Source organism: Fundulus heteroclitus, chromosome 15 (genome assembly GCF_011125445.2).
Source record: "Fundulus heteroclitus isolate FHET01 chromosome 15, MU-UCD_Fhet_4.1, whole genome shotgun sequence".
Classification (NCBI taxonomy): domain Eukaryota; kingdom Metazoa; phylum Chordata; class Actinopteri; order Cyprinodontiformes; family Fundulidae; genus Fundulus; species Fundulus heteroclitus.
The window spans coordinates 31,583,773-31,596,798 of NC_046375.1; the positions used below are offsets into that span (position 1 = coordinate 31,583,773).

The following is a 13,026-nucleotide window of genomic DNA, read 5'->3' on the forward strand; positions in this document are numbered from 1 at the left end:
AGGAGACGCAGCAGAACCCAAAACCCAGAAGCACATTACAACATGTCAGACTTTGCCCTGGTTTAGTCTCACTGGCGTCGTAAATGGGACTTTTACTAAAGCTTAAACAATGCTTTCGGCCATGTGAATCACAGAGAGCTCCCCGTTCCGCCCAGCACTGCCAAAACACGCACAATCAAAACGTAAATCAGCAAACTTACCTCGGGGAAAACAAAGAGTGTGTGGGTTCGAATCCTGCATCAGAATGAACTACTCCAACAACCCACAAGCGGCGTCGGCAACACGCAGTCTAGAGGAAACAAGTAAAATACACGCAGTCCCCACAGAGGTCAGTCCAGCTTTCCCGCCGCCCCCTTCCTGCCTCCCTGTCTATTATCCCATCCCATGTCAACACGCCAACGTTGGCAATGAGAAAGCGCCTCCTTCCTTCCTATCAGTAATTTTCAGACAGGCAGGGTTGAAGGAACTACTTGCTCTCATGTCTTAGATTAGTAAACATTTCCTCAGCAAAAGGCCAACAACCCTTTTATTTTATTGCGTAATGAATTCATATTGCGCTTTCAACACCAATATGCTGGTGAAGATTCTTAGTCTCAGTCAATCCTTCATACTATATATGCATGAAGTGACAGTGGAGAGGAAACATCCCGTTTAACAGGTAGGAAAACCTCCAGCAGAACCAGGCTCAGTGTGAACGGTCATCTGCCTCAACCGACTGGGGCTTAGAGAAGACAGAGCAAAAACGCAAAAAGCACAGACGTAGGCTACACATTGATCCAGGAATCCTTTCTAAGTTATATGGTAATAGCGGGGTGATTCTCACGAACATGGTCCAACATGTAGCAAAAATTTAAAAAACTTTATGTACACACAAAAACACTCACTTTTTATAAAATAGATCCTAATTTTACTTTTCACTGTAAAATTATAATCTATATGCACATTTACTAGGCTTTTTAAACATTTTATTCTAACTTTGAGCAAATAAATTCATTACCGTAACACAATTTCCATTAAGAAATTTGAAACCACAAAACCACAAAAAACCACAAAAAAAGGGTCTGGCACATTTCATCAAGGGATTAAAATATAAAAGCAATTCATATAACTAATCTAAATAAATCCTCATAAAGTTAACATAGCGGTAATGAAAAAACATGTTGGTAATGAATAACAATGTTCCGGTAGTGAACCCTTCATAACTATATTAATATTTAACTACACAAATAACAAAATACCCTAGTAAAACATACATTTGCAATTTTTTTTGAAGTTTGTTAAGTCGGCATACACACTGAACAGAAAAATAGTCCCATATTTGCGTCACAGTGCTCATAGTTACAGCTATAAGGATTTGGAAGTGAATTGGAAGTGTCTTGCTGATGAACAGGTAGGCAGTGGTTCAGAAATGGTACAAACTGAAGTAATATTCATTTAAAATAAATTGGCAACATAAAAATGCACTGTTTAAATATGCGCATATTTGTGAATTTGGTTGAAGCGAAACAAACTCACAAAAGATAATGGGAAACAATGAGATTGATTTAGGGTAAATGCAAAAGCAAACAAGGCACAGGGAGATGATAGATCGTCAGAAGAAAGGCACAGAGAGAAAAAAGATATCGAACTTCAAAATAACAGGAAACACAACAGGGAAATGCCTGAATTCATGTATTTTTTCCCCCCACTTTGTGCTAACAAATCTTTAGTGATACAACACTGTGTGGAAAAGAAGAATACAAAACCCCACTCAGATAAACAGGAAACAATGCTAGTCCACAAGACATCACATATTTCAGAAGTAGAGCCAATATTCTAGTTTTTTTTATCCTTCTCATTAACACTGGTAAATGACAATGTATTCTACTGTCAAAAAATTGGCAGAAACTCAAAAATCTTTCTGATTTTTGAGTTCAAGAAGTCAAAAATTTACTACAAAAACCCATGAAATTTTGAGATTAAAATCAAACATTTTTGAGAAACAAATATGGAACTGAGTTTCAAAAGTTAGAAATTTACTTGTATATTCTACAAAATTGTAGATTTTTTTTGGTGGAAATTTTTTCCATCCTTTGTTTCTATCTACAACTGCCTTAATATGCCATTGCAGTTTATAATTCATTGGACTTTCTTTTTGTACTTGGCCCAGATGTCTGACACCACACAGAAGTGTCTTGCGGTTGAAGAGGTAGGCAGTGGTTCAGGAATAATTTCTTTGATGTCATCCAAATAATACCACACCTTCTCACCAGCAAATTTTATTGATGGGATGTAGAAGCGGTTGTCTCCCGCACAGCTCATTGTATCAACCTCATAATGACCACTGGCAATCTGAATTAATGAAGCAAAAAAAACGTTTATCGACTGCGTTTTTCAAAGACAATTTGATTATTACATAATCATTACCTCCACATTACATGTTGACATGTTGACAATCTGAATCCAATACCTGACTTCCCATTCTCCACTCAGTCTTAAACCTACCTGTGTTACTGTGCCAGGATAGAGGTCTCCGTCATAGTCCACAAGGACCCATGTTCCTACTTTGATGGTCTCTTCAGATTCCCTTTGAGTGAAAATAAACTCCTTTGGGTAGAAGCAGTCACAAGAGTGACTACAGAAGCACGAGACCTAGCGAAATCTAATATTTCCTGATTCAGTAGCAACAACCTGTGGAGACATTATGTTCAGTTTTATCTGCAAACCATAAAAAGGTCAGGTCTATATAACATTTTTTTGGTTAAAATTACAACAAAAAATATAGAAAAATATTTACTGAAAAAAATGAAATCAAGTTAAAAAAAAGCCAAGCAAGATAAAAGTGAGTGTGAATTTGTTTAGTTGCACATGTGGGTGCTCACCTGGTGTATTTTCATAGTTCCTGGGACTGATTTCAGGAATGGAGGAACGAGTTGCCCATACGCAGCAATATTATCCTCTGTTACTTCAAAAAGCCTAACAGATGAGTGCTTTGCCGGATTCTCCAGTAGAGCAGAAGCATTTGGGATGTCTGTGCCATAGGCCACCACACAATCTGCGAGGTTTTTAAGAGCACCTCCTACTCCATCTGGAGCTCCCTTCCCATGAGAGGCCTCAGTGAAGTTCCATGTAAAAGTCTTAAACCCTTTCATAAAAGGCACTGTGGACGTAAGGTAGAATGCTACCTTATTCCGATATTGGGATGTTGGTCCATCAGAAAGGAAGTGCATATTTTTTGCCAGGGGGTAATTAGATGTTATATACTCTAAAACTGGTTGCAAATGTGCCCATGTAGCAACAGCATCGTGCTGTAAACTGGCAGACACAATAGCAAAGGACTCAGCTTGACCACGAGCATAATTTAACACCCCTGTATGGAGTGTGACTTGCTGGTGGGATCCATCGAAGTGAGTGTCTTTTTTTTCCCTTGCTCCATTTGCAGGTGTTTTCACTGTAATCAACATGGACTACAACATCATGCTGGGTCAAATTTTCTTTCAGTTGCTTAAGACAAGTAAACTGGTGCCAAATGTTGTACAAATGAGTAGAGATCTCTGTGTGTGATCTTTGGTCTCACTATCCGGAAGGGCTTCAGCTTAAAAACTGGGAGCGGGACACATTGGGCCATTGGTTCTCTTAAAGAAATCTCTTGTGGAGATTTCCCATGGTGTCTGAGAGGAACCGCTTCCTGTAAATTTGTCCACCCTTCCTGACATCCCCAGCTTTACCATTTATTAATGTGGACACATCATCTCTGCTTAGGAACAGTCTGACATTGTCACTCATCTTTCTTCTTTGGCTTCTCTCATACTGCTTCTTGCGGTTCTCTCTCTTCTGTTTCGCTCGACTTGTAAGTAGAAATGTGGATCTGTGTTCCTCCATTCGTTTTAGTTTTTTCTTCAGACAATCTAGTTTCTTTTTTTTGTCACTGAGAATTTGTTGTGCCTTCCTTAGTTTTTCTCTTAATTTGGTTGTTTTTTTCCGCTTTGGTGCTGATGTTGCAGATGGTTGACTAGAGTTTATGTTCTTTGGTTGGATGATACTTTTACAAGGTTGTGGTTGAGGCTGAGGGTTGATTTCATTCACACTGCCATCCGAGGGAGGGGTTTCATTTATTATATGTTTAACTGTTTGTTTCTTTTTATTATATCGGTTAGAATTTTCTCTCCATTTTTTTCGCTGTTTCTGCAGCTGCCTGGGTGTCAAATCTGCAAATTTAACAAATCTTTTTCTTTGCGCTTCTGATACCTGTTAAAATAAGATATCAATAGGAACATTTGTGAGACAGCAAAGTCTTCAGCATACTCCGTACTGTATTTGTACAGTGTGAGCGTGAAAAAGGAGAATAGGAAAGCCAAGACAAAGGGGAAGAGAGGGAGAAAGAGAGCCACAGAGAGAGACACACTACCTTTCCCTTTCCTTTCGTCTATACTCCTCTAGAAGGTCTGGATTGTTGTAAATCTTCTGCCTATGTTTTTCCACCCTCGCTCTTGATGCCGCCCTCTTCTGTTCACTTCCTTTTGCCCTTCACATTAGGTGATATCAATTAGCACAAATTAGCTTAAAGATTTAGTGTAATAATAACAAATATTACAGTTTAAATAACCTATTCATTTATCTATTTATTATTGCAAACTGTTCATCACCGTAATATTATTTCTCATTACCGCAACAGAGCTCAGATTACGTGGTAATGAAAGTCACGCATTACGGTAATGAATGACATCCACATGAGCTAGCTTAAAATTCTAGCATGCCATGATGACTCAGTTAAACTTTTGTCACAAACAGTGAGAACTCCCTAATTTCTTCTGTTCAAGAAAGTATCTTATTAATAACTTTTTAAGAACATGAAGTATTATACCTTACGGCAATGATCACCTACAGTGTAAAAATAGGCATATGGAAAGAGAAACCTAACAGTAATCACGATCAAAAGATGTCAAACAATCTTACCTTGTAGCCATCTTTGTCTTCTCTTCTTTGTAGTGCATCATGGGTCAGAATAACTTTTTTTTTAAGTAGGAGAGTAAAAGAAAAACAAGAAGAGAAAAAAAAGAAAGAAGAGGTGAAAGAAAGAAGAGATAAAAGGAAGAGAATGATAAAACGTCCTCTGTCTGCTCCATCACCTGGTAAGAGACACAAAAAGAACAGCACAACCAACAGACATAAAGCAACAGATACAATCGTGTAACACCTTGATACCATTGCTAAATCATATGTATTATTATTTAAGCTGACATGTGTAATGTGATACCTAAAAAAGAAAGTAAAAGAAAGTAAATAAATAAATTATAGCCTTTCTGTATATAAGTGAACATTTAATACCTCGGACCCAGCACCTGTGGGAGTTTGTGAGAGTGCACTAGTTTAGGTGAAAATTTATCCAGAAGGAAATAGTTCGATAGTGATTGTGGAGAACCGAAGACCCACCTTCCCCGAGCACAGAGGCAGGAGTCAGGGGACCCGTAACCCCGGACTCCCAAAGGGGCCCCCAAAGCAGTGCGCCCGAGAGGGGCCTTCACAGGAAATCTGCAATCCCGCCCCCCCCCGAGGAAAGAGGAGAGACGACCCCGAGGAAATCCCCCAGCCACCGCAATGCCGACGCCCCCAAGAGGGGGGGCCAGGCCCCGCAAAGCCACCGCCGGGAATGGGCCTGTGCCCACCCGGGAACCCGCCCCAAACCCGAGGACCGCCAACGCGCCAGAGGGCCAAGGCGCCTGCCAACGCAGCGGAGGAGGGCAGGACGTGGGGGGATGGGCTCCGCACCTATCGGAGACTTGAGATGATCTTGGGAGAGGGAACGGACCGGACCCGAACCTGGGAAAAACATTCACATCCAAAAATCCCAAGTGGGGGGGGGGGGGGGGGGGGGTCACCACAATTCAACAATACGACTGCCTGTGCCCGACCCCTGGCCCCGCCCCCGGACCAGACGCCCCCCGGACCAGGCTCCCCAAAGAGGGGGGGCCGACATGACCCGTACGGGCCACCCGACCACAGCCCCCCCTCACCCACTATATACCTAATAAACCCCCTCCCACCCCGACCTTACCCTAGCCACCCCTGCCCCCCATCCCTTCCTGGGGAGAGCAGAGGCGTCAGCCCCAGACCCGGTAAGCCGCTGGCTACCCGCAGCAGCCCCCCGCCAAGACCCCGGACCCAGTGGCCCGCACCTCCTCCAGGCCCCAGACTCCGTGCCGCGATCGGAGATCGGGGGTGTGCAAAAGACCCCCGATCCTCCCTACGCCCGCTCAGATGTTGTGTTGTTGCATGTTGATCTCAGGTGTGTTTAAAACTGGGAGCACCGAAGGGGGTGCACGGCACAGCCCAGCCCCCCTCCGGAAGGAAGCTGGTGCCAGTGCCCCCCCTCCAAGCAACTACCCAGAACCCTCAATGTCTAAATGCGAGAGGGGGTGAAGGGAGCTGCCCGAGGCGAGGCTCACACAACATAAGCCCCCCCCCCAAACGTCTTCCCCCCACCCCCCCATATCGTGGCCTACATGAATGTGCGTTGTGAAAATGTTTGGAGTGAAAGTGTCTAAAATGCATGATAAAATTGGGGAGAGGGACGTCACCAAAAGGTGGCAACCTCCAGTAATGCCATCTCCCCAAGGACCTACATGTGTGGCGGCGTGATGGAGCAGGCAGAGGGAGGAGTCCGGGGATGGGGAGCAAAGGACTGGGGAGCCAACCCAGGGAGCCAGCTCCTCTACTGACTCCAATAGGCACCCCCGCTCCCCGAAAGCTCCACCCGGAGAAAGGGGCCCCTCCAGCGGCACCACCATAGCCCGGGGGCCGGGGAGAGGCCGCAGGGCCTGCCAGCCAACCACCCACCAGGACCAACACCTCTACCTCCCCCAGCCCACCCCCCAAGCCTACTGTATTTAACCCCCCCCCCCCAAAAAAAATTAATACTAATAATAATAATGATAATAATAATTATATATATATATATATATATATATATATATATATATATATATATATATATATTTAATTTATATATATATATATATATATATATATATATATATATATATATATATATATATATAAATAAATTAAAAAATAAGTTAATAAGATGGGGGACCCTGGCCAGCCAGCTCGCACGAGCCATCCCAAACCCCACCCCCCAGGTGAAACCCGCACCGGGAGACTACACGGACCAGGACCGGGACAGGGGGCCGGACACAAGCCCACCAGAACGTCCACCAAACCCCCCCCCCCCCCCCCCCCACCCCACCCGTAGATTTAACCCCTCCCCAACACTAACATTCAAACATCTCACCATACATTCAACACTAGACATCCAGGCTGGGTAAGTCACTACTCCCCCTCCCTCCCCTCCCCCCACTAGCAGAATGCCAACCCAAAGAAGGGGAAGAGCATCTGCCCTGAGATGTTAATGACCATGCCCCCCTACCAGCTCAACAGGCCCCGAGGCCCCCCAGCGCACCAGAGGCGGACACCCGGGCGCACGCCGGCCCAGACCCCAAGCGGCACACCCCCCGGAACCGGAACCCCCGAGGCCCCGCCGGGGCCCCCTGCCCGAGGGCGGCGCGCCCCAGGGACCCCAGAGTCCCAGGAACCCCTCCAATTTGTAAGCCAAATCTGGAATTTGTAAACCATCTTTAATATGCTTAATTTTTTTTCTAAGTATAGATTTAAGTTGTTCATGTTCCAAAAATTTATTTTTACTAATGCCATATTGCATATTTAGTTTGGAAAAATTGATGAACTCGGTTCCATCAAGTAAATGTTCCAGATATTCAATACCTTTATTCTTCCAGTATGTAAAGTTTATCATATTATTATTTTGTAGGATGTCAGGGTTGTTCCAGATGGGTGTACGACTGCATGGGATAAGTGACGACTTTGTCATTTTAAGAAACTCCCACCATGCTGTCAGAGTAGAATTACTTTATTTAAAAAATGCTGTGAATATTACAGGACTTTGAAAATGGTGCAACGGTAATGAGAGTTGCACCTCCAGACACTCACTTTTATTAAAATATTCTGAATTACTTAACAGGCAATTATTATATATTATCATATTTTATTAATTAATGTATATTTAAACAAATGTATGATATTTTTTATAAACCTGCTTGATTATTTATAATGATAAATTGAGACAAAAGCATTTTTTCCCCTTTAGGATGCATTACGGTAATGAATTTGTGACTTCAAAAACAGTTAAAAAACATAAAAAAACGTAATTTGGTAACCAACAATGATCTGTGCCAAATATTAGAAATAATGATTGTCCAAAAAAAAGTGCATTATTTTTAGTTTTTTATGAGTATGCCCCTAAAATCTTCTAAGACATTCGATAGGTTGGGTTTGTAAGATTCTCCCAGCGGATGATCTGCCTCCTCCGGATGATGTCACAGCTAACAAAAAAGCAGACCAGGTGAAGGAAAAAACGGCAGAACAAAATGTTAAAAGTTGAAATATCAACAAACAACGCAAATTGTAGAACAGTAGGAGAACTCAGCAAAGTGAGAAAATCCAGACAAATCATCTCTTCTTGATCCTTTAATTGCCAACATGGCACATAAACACTCCATAATGGCAGTTTTTGCAAGTGATCTAATTGATTATTGTGTAGTTGGTGTAGTTAGAGACACTAAAATGTCCATGTTCTAAACCTGTTCTTATCCAAAAAAGAACTAGCTTACAGTGAACAGGCCATTCATCATGATTTTATTTCATTATAATTGAAAGCACATTTGTCTGTTTGATGTCGTAATCTCACCCAGGACTATTTTTATGATTGTTGTAATAATTTTATCGACAAACATGCTCCGTCAGCTGAGAGTTAAGGGTCCTGGTTCACTACTGAATTAGTGTCTTTTGCGCAGGAGAAGTCAGCTTTAGGCAACTGCAAGAAAATGTGGATTTGAAGCTGATTGGCTACATTTACATCAATTATGAAACAAAATGTACTGCTGCCATAAAGAAAGAAAAACAGGATTATTTTGTGATGATCTCGGCACTGATGCTAGTCTGATCAGTCACTCAGCACACCTGCTCAGCTCCACCCCGCCTGCTATCAGTATTCAATGGTTCCACCTGTTTCCTCCACCATATAAGCAGCCTTCAGACCAGCCATCAGTGCCAGATTGTCTCAAGCCATCCCGGTAAGAACATTCCAGCCATTCTGATTCTGCCTGCCTGTCTGTTACCCGACCACCCGATCCTGTTCTGATTCTATCTGCCTGCCTGGAAACCTAATCTGATCTGCTTTCTGTAACCGAGCTTGTCTGTCCCTGTTCTGCCTCTGTCTGCCTGCCTGGATACCTGACGGATCTGCCTCTGGACTTTGGACTCTGCCTATCCTGGACTGCCTGCCTGTGAGCCTGACCCTTCTGCCCGTGAGTACTGTGACCCTCCTAACCCCTTAACTCTCCTAGCCCGCCAGTTACCGAACCCAGACCGAACCTGGACCCGGCTGTTGGATCTCCCCTCTGTACGATGCTGGATCTCTGACGCCGAACTCGGACCTCCTTTGGATAATGCCCTGGAAAGCCCCCCAACGGACTGCCTGCTTCAGCCCCGCCAGCCAAGTCCGCAGACGGACCTTCGCTCCCGGACCTGTTCGCCTGCCTCACAGCCGGCTCTCCTGGCTCTGGAACCCCACCATCAGGTTAGTGATCCAGCCTTCCTCACTTTAGCCCATCACCTCTCTGCCTCAGGAGATTGCAGTCTTGGCGCGAGCCATCACGCCCCAAGAAGCCGAGCCTACTTCTTGTTTTTAAATAAACTTCATAAATGTCACTCACCTGTTTGGTTTGAATCTTGGGTCATAAACTCCAGTGTGGTATCAGGTAAGTCAGAGATGTTTAATTGTTTAAACAGACATTTCATTGCGCCCGGATCCTTATTTGATGCCAACTCTGATGGTCAACCTCTCAATTCCTCCATCAATCACCCCCTCAAGAGAAATGTCTTCTCTTTTTCAAATGTACCTATCAGGGAACTTTCAAAAGCACTGAAGAGTCTCGTTCTTGATAAATCTGCAGGACCTGACAACTTTTCTCCTTACTTTTTACATTTAGGAGCATATATTATAGCCAAACCAGTCTCTCATATTTTTAATCGCGCTTGCCAAGCGTCATCTCAGGTATGTGGTTGCCTCCTTTTGTTCTCCCCTGTTGTGCCATCAAGCCATGAGGAAAAATGAGACTGAGTTGTTACCAAAGAAATTTTAGAGTTTTACAGGCAATAAGGAACTGCCCCCCCCCCCCCCCCCCCCCCCAGGAAGGTGCTGCTGCTATGAAGCCAAGCTCCCACAGACAATGAACTTTGTTCGAGCAGCATTGTTGAGCACACTCTCATCCTCCGCAGAGCAGAGGATCTGACTGGGTTCGGAGAACTGCCTGCTGGATCAAAGCTAAGTCTGCAGTCTAACTTCTGTGTAACTAGACGCAAGAGTAAAGAATCTATCTATGCTGAAACCAGCCTTGTGATTTTTTTCTAAGCTGTTGCAGGAAAGCTGACTTGAGACGGCGCAGAGCAGTCTCGCTTTCTGCAACCAGGCCAAGCTGAAAGGAAAAGCTGATCTGAAATCACCCGGTGCAACCTGCTCAAAGACTCAGGAGAGCAGCTACCCCAGGGGAGCCGAGTGGAGGCCCTGGAGCCTTCTAACAGCCATATTTCGGCTAGCCATAGAGCCGCATGCTAGCCTTCACCTAAGTAGCCTTCACCTTGTTCGCTTCAACTGTGTCCAACAGACCTTTTTCATGACAACCGGAAGCTGCGTGTGAAAGGGCTGGGCCACTTCCTGTTTTACCCCACTAACAAATCTGTGAAAGGATACAAGTTCTTCCACGAAGAATATATCCACAGCTATCAAGGTAAGAAAAGACGTAGCTTAGCGAGCTAACCCCTAGCTGCAAGATATGAATTACACAAACATCGTAATGAAGCCTAACTTAGTTTGCTAAATTACGTTGAATATTGGAGACAGACATAGTTTAAACTTTTCAGTTATATTTTGACATTCTGAAATGTATTTGCCATTACATTTTGTGAAAAAACAGCATGCTAGAATGTTATGTTAGTTCTGAGATACTAGATGATGCTTGATGTTGAAACTATGCTTTACTTCCGCATGCCTGTAGTGTCCAATGTTGTAGAGGGACAGGTAGTTGTCAGAGCTAGATGTTTCAGATCCATGAAGAAAAACGAGGAACCACACAAGCTGCAGGTTTGAAACAGTCAGAAAGGCGGTTGGCTCTTGTTCGTTGGTTCGAGTTCCTGTTCATATTTGACAGCTGAAGAACTTTCACGTACAACTTCTGGACTACTCAGAGCTTATTCTAACATCTTCCTGTTCAGTGGTTACTATATGTTTAATGTTTCTGTTGCGGTTGCAACATAATCTGTGTTTTCTTTCTGCTGTTGTTGAACCTTACCTTCAAACTAGAATCTATTACGTGTTTAAAGCTAAACATGCTATATGTATTGATGTATAAATTTGTTGCTAAAACACTTTTCTGTTTTAGATATCATTGTGTGTTGGAAAAGAAAAGGCAGAATTGTTGGATTATTCCTGCAGCTGTGCAGCTGGTAAAGGTTTTTGCAATCATGTTGTTGCACTTCTATCAGACTGCACACTACTCCCAACTCCAGCTGCCAAATGTTCCTGCTGCACTGGCCTGCACTAGTGAGTTACAAAGATGGCACAGACCAAGAACACAGGTAAGAAAAAAAGAGTGGAACACATTGTCCTATGGAACGTCATATCCTACATTATATTACATAAACTAAATTAAATACACTGATATATATATGATCTTAAAATAACAGCACTATAGTTATGTAAACAATTTATTCCTCCATTGATTGTGTCATGCAGCCATTTATGTTCCTTTACCACCTGTATTTTATAAGAGCCATATAAAATGTGTTGTAATCTCAATATTACTTGTGTCAAATATAATTTCTCATACTTTTTTAGAAAAATTATTTTTTTTAGGTAGTAAAAAAAAATACAGGCTCAACTGCTATCATTTAGTTTTATTTGCAAGTTGGGTAAAAGTCTAAACTGTGTCAAATCAGTCCCATTATGTCCTAAGAAATTGCTAACCCATCCCTTTATTTCTTCTTTAATTTGACATATCTTTCTGTCCATTTCTTGTAAGGGAATACATCCTGAACCTTTCAGCAACGTGGTGGTGCGGAAGCCCAAAACTATGGGGAAAAGATATCTGCACTCCACTCTTTACAGAGCTTACACAGGTACAACTTTTGGTTTAGTTTTTTGTACCTATGTTTCCTTTGTCAAAAGTTATTATTATTTTGTTTCTGATGTTTGTAGGACCACTTCCAGATCCCGACATTCTGGCATCAGGAGAAAAACTACGGCAGCTGGAGTCCCAACCACTTATCGCTCTTGACCTAGATGGTCTTTCAAATTTGGAGCTGGTTCCATACAAATTTGGGCCTGTGCCACAGGGCTCACCTATGTCTTATTAGTGCCCACCTGAGAAGTCCTCTGGTAGTATTATTCTGCACCACATGGCTCCAGACTTCCCTTCTCTTCCTTTGATGCTGCATTGTCTTCTGAACAGGGACGTGCAGAGGTGGGGGCGGAGGGGGCTTGAGCACCTGCCCCTTTGCCCCTTGATGCTAACGAGACACATGTGGGGCCTGTTCACCTAACCCCCCCCCCCCTCGTGCAAGATTTAAATTTCGATTCATACTAGGATACTGCCGTTACCACAATTAATACTTGACAACAAAACTAGTCCCAATTAAGAAACTAAATATTATCAGCACTAAAATAGGTGAAAGCTGCTGAGTGCAGTTCTGTAAAGAAGCAGGAGAGACTGTTTGGATTTGTGGAACTTGAGAAATGTAAGTAACCAACGTCAGCATCTCAAAATAGCATCTAATTCTGAAGTATAATGCATTCATCAGCAAAAACCTAATCTCTTTTATAAAACTAAATATTCTGTGTCAGGCAGGAGTTCTGAAGACTGCTGGAAAGATGGAAAAGCAAAGACCATAGGCTATTAAAAATTCAGATTCTTAGCC

General features: G+C 43.0%; 1 protein-coding gene and 1 long non-coding RNA gene across 9 annotated transcripts in view; one reads left to right on the forward strand and one right to left on the reverse strand.

Moving 5' to 3' along the window:
• ankrd6b (ankyrin repeat domain 6b) overlaps positions 1-377 on the reverse strand; it is a 175,388-nt gene extending 175,011 nt beyond the window's left edge. For all 7 annotated transcript variants that reach the window (XM_036147143.1, XM_036147146.1, XM_036147147.1 and 4 more), the window contains exon 1: positions 201-377. The gene's annotated coding sequence lies outside the window, so the exon portion shown is untranslated. The remainder of the gene's footprint in view (positions 1-200) is intronic.
• A 7,649-nt stretch (positions 378-8,026) lies between these two features.
• Positions 8,027-12,820, forward strand: LOC110367414. 2 transcript variants are annotated; one of them, XR_004932794.1, is made up of 5 exons: positions 8,027-9,631; positions 10,333-10,841; positions 11,493-11,688; positions 12,132-12,228; positions 12,308-12,820. It is a non-coding gene; the product is annotated as an uncharacterized LOC110367414 (long non-coding RNA). The 2 variants fall into 2 exon arrangements; XR_002427447.2 differs by lacking the exons at positions 8,027-9,631; positions 10,333-10,841 and having other exon boundaries at positions 11,148-11,688.
• The last annotated feature ends 206 nt before the right edge of the window (positions 12,821-13,026 follow it).